Here is a 2922-nt window from a genome sequence, read left to right as displayed (position 1 = left end):
AAAGTTTTTTGAAAGCAGGCCGCCATGTTCTTTTTCCGAGTCATTAACAAATTGGTACTCTGGAATTACAAGCAATTATTTTTCATTGTACGGGCTAGTATAAATTTTAAGTCAAATCTCAATAAACGACTTTTATATCTTGTGCACTAAGAATAACATATCGCACTTATTTTCTAGAATGAAATTATAGTCTGTTTTACTTGTAGGTATGTATGTTCGTTTTGAACTCGTACCTTCAATAACATATGAGTTACTTTTCATGATAATATATTGTATAAATTTAGATAATATACACTTTATTTATGTATGTTCACTTTGAACTAGCACCTTTATTAATATATCAGTTACTTGTCAAGGTAATATATTATCAGATAATCATTTGAATTTTTGAAAGTGTTAACTTTGAACTGGTATCTTAAATAACATATCAGTTACTTATCATGGTAATATATCATCAGATAATCATTTAAATTTTTAAAGGTTTACATTTTTCAGGATACACTCTATATGTATGTTCAGTTTGAACTGGCACCTTTGATAATATATCAAATACTTGTTATGGTAATATATTATCAGATAATCATTTAAATTTTTAAAGGTTACATTTTTTAGGATACACTTGATATACGTTCACTTTGAACTGGCACCTTTAATAATATATCAGTTACTTGTCATGGTAATGAATTATCAGATAATCACTTAAATTTTTAACGGTTTACATTTTTGAGAATACGCTTTATTTAAATACTTGTTATGGTAATATGTTATCAGGTAATCATTTAAATTTTTAAAGGTTACATTTTTGAGGATACACTTGATATACGTTCACTTTGAACTGGCACCTTTAATAATATATCAGTTACTTGTCATGATAATGTATTATCAGATAATCACTTAAATTTTTAATGGTTTACATTTTTGAGAATACGCTTTATTTAAACTGGCACCTTTGATAACACATCAGTTACTTGTGATGGTAATATATGTATTTTGTGAAACAATATATTATCAGATAAAAGTTTAATTTTTAAAGGTTTACATTTTTGAGAATACGCTTTATGTATGTTCACTTTGAACTGAGACTTTGAATAATATATCAGTTACTTTTCATAATAATATATATTGTTACATAATTATTTCAATTGTTAAAGGTTTACATTTTTGAAGATCTGCTTACATTTTTGAACATGGCTAGACTTTTCATTTTAATGATAGCTTTGGGCTATATCACATACTTTTCAGAGTACAAATACACAAATATCATAAATGGATATGTTTTCGATTCCTGTAACTTAACCTTGTATGAGCTACAATGAAGCAAATGGTACCTACATATATATACTGAAGAATGAATAGTATATTTGTAACTGTTATAATTATGATAAATATGGACCATATATTTTACTTATTTATTTCAATTGCAACGGAATAAATTCTTAATAGAATATATTTAAAATAAGGAATAGGCTCCTCCATCGCCTATTCTCGTGAGAATGCAACCATATTCTTCGTCTCTCCGATTTTAACACGAACTTCAATATTTATTTCGATGTATAAATATACTTTTTTGTTGTTTGCGAGGAGAAAAATCTTCACGTAGACCCTCATAAAATTATATTGAAAGTTTTAATTATATTAGTTTTCCACATCACCCTAGAGGTACTAATATAGATGCGTTTTTTTTAAGTGGTTTCTCCAATAGGCCTATTCCACTAAGGCGTCGTCTACAATACACAGAGTAAATAGTACTCTTACTTCTTATACCGTGTATTGTAGACAAGGCTTAAGACAGCCTTCATACAGCGCCAGAGCAGCCGATGTTTTATTTCGGCGCTTCCGGCAGCCCTTGTGCTACAACAGTCAATATAGTAATGCAGCGTCATTGGCATTCCACACAAACTTGCATACTAATATAAACATATATGCATAAAGAAAATCATCCAATCGTAGTTTACATTTGTCTATATGACAGAAATGTGATTGAATAATTTTCCTTATGCATATGGTTATGCGGCTCTGCAAGTTTGTGTGAAATGGCCCCTAATGGCAACATTAATACTGCGACAGAGCAACCGACGCTTTATTTCGGCGCGCTTACAGCAGCCCTTACCCCGGATCTACAATAAATGTTTTAAGCCGTAAGTCGTAAGAAATTGACCAATTACAGTCGAATCCGAGAAGAATAAGCGACTGTCAGTCGCCCATTTCTTATGGCTTATGGCTTAAAATCCTATTGCAGATCCAAACTTATACAGCGCCAAAGCAAACGATTAATTGTTACAATATTCTGAAAAATTTATTTAGGTTCACGTAAACGTACTCAAAGAATTCCGTTATATTCTAAGAATTCCGTTATATTCTTGGAGCAGATTAATTAATCCTTACTTAATCTGCTCCAAAAACAACATATATGCTCCATGTGGTCCTCTGGGCCATTTCTTCTTGATAACTTGTAAATCAGTACAGTAACACCATTCCGATTGTTTGTCTGTTCTCAACATACACGTATAGTGACCACGATTCATTTCTTCGCCCTCGTGAAATATAGCACTTATTACCTTGTATTTTCTTTTATTAATCGTGACATTACTCGTCGGTACGGCGTTAATCCGATTGTCGATAAGTTTTTTAGAAACACCGTTTATAAAAGTGTATAAATTGAGCTGTATTACTAAGACGGATGAAGTCGATTCAATTGCGGTTTTCTTTTTCAGAACGATACTGTTACATTCGTCACAATTACCATTTATCGTTTCCCATTTTGAAAATTCTGAATCAATCAAAGTTTGCAGAGTGACACCTTTTTTCCTTTTCAATGTGGACTGCATAGGTAATATTAGCAAACAACTCTTTTCCAACGTAGTTACATTGCAATTACATTTAGCATTTGAACAACATATTAGGTGCTTCAATTCGACTTCT

This window comes from Trachymyrmex cornetzi, unplaced genomic scaffold, assembly GCF_001594075.2.
Source record: "Trachymyrmex cornetzi isolate Tcor2-1 unplaced genomic scaffold, Tcor1.1 scaffold1148, whole genome shotgun sequence".
Lineage (NCBI taxonomy): Eukaryota > Metazoa > Arthropoda > Insecta > Hymenoptera > Formicidae > Trachymyrmex > Trachymyrmex cornetzi.
The sequence above is the reverse complement of the archived record's forward strand: the minus strand, read 5'-3'. Positions refer to the sequence as shown.